Consider the following 1,481-nt stretch of genomic DNA (forward strand, 5'->3'; position numbering starts at 1 on the left):
GACCTGTGCTCTATTGCAGTCAGCCTGAACTTTTGGATTTTCCCTGCTCAATCGCGACCAGATAGCCCCACTTGACTCTATTTGTTTCCAAGCACTACAAAACTGTTTATTCTTTAAAAATTCATATCTTAACTTCTACTTATTGGATATTTGCTGTTTTGGTCTTGTTTTACTCACAAAAATATTGGTTATTTTACAAAACTGGTGTGGAGTCCTTTTGTGGTGTTTTCACTCTGTTACTGTGTGTTGTGTGCACGAATACTTTACACAGTGCCTTTGTTAAGCCCGACTGTTCTGTGTCAAGCTACCAGAAGGTGAGCACAGGTAAATATAGAGTGTGTTACTGACTAACCCTGACTAGGATTGCGGTGAATGCTTGGACAGGGTGCATACCTCTGCCAGACAGAACCCCAATTTCTAACACCTACGTATTGTAGGAGGCTGGCTTGGTATATGGTGCTCACTTATGTAAGTGTAGCACCCTGCACCAATCCAGACAACCTTTATGGTGATTTTAGTGGTCTTTAACAATCTTATAAAGCTTTCTAAGTGGTATCTGTGGAAAGCATCCTTCAGGCTTAGCCCAGAAGGAGTGTAAAGCAGCTTCTTTGACCAGTACTTAATCTTATAGTGTAGGTTAAGTGAAAAAGAACCACACACTGTAGTTATAAAAAAAATAGGTATTTATCATAAACACTCACTAACACATGGCAATATCTCCTACCCTGAGATATACCCACAATACATACAATACTTTGATAATAGAACAAGTAAGAAGCACAAATACAAAGTGGTCTCCAGGGGGAGACCAAATCCTATACTAAAATAGTGGAATGCGAACCACGACCTAAGTCGAGACTGGACCCAGAAGACGTAGAAGAGTTGGGGACCCAAGGAACCACCCAAGGTAAGTACCCAGGAACTCCATGGAGGCTGTGTGCAGAGTGGGAACACGACAGCGGACTCAATACAAGTCAATGGGTAAGTCGCAGTTTTTAAGAAGAAGGACCCTTCCCAGCGGACCCTGAAGAAACGCCGAGGAAGATGGAAGTTTTTTTTTTTTTTACTTTTTATTGCATTCTTGTAAACCATACAACAAACATTACAGGCTTGCAGTAGTACTCGCTACAACTTGCGAGTTGCATCAATGACAGTTATATATATTACAATACAGTATATGTTTCTTCTGTTGGGTCTCCAATCAGAGCACAGTACATTACACAGTGTGAGTTGTTAATACATTTGGATGAGTCTGTAGATAATCCATTAGGGGTGTCCAGTAGTCTCTAGGCTTAGATTTTGTTGGGAGTTCCTCTTCATAGGTTTTCATAGTGTCTCTACAATATGCCATATCTTGGAGCCATTGTTTACTGTTAGGATATTTCTTGCCATTCCAATACATTGATACCCATCTTTTCGCCAATAGTAGTGCTATTGTACAGAATTTACGCTTGACTGATCGTAGATTTGCCACTAGCGCC

The sequence above is a fragment of the Triturus cristatus genome, chromosome 12 (assembly GCF_964204655.1).
Source record: "Triturus cristatus chromosome 12, aTriCri1.1, whole genome shotgun sequence".
Taxonomy (NCBI): Eukaryota; Metazoa; Chordata; class Amphibia; order Caudata; family Salamandridae; genus Triturus; species Triturus cristatus.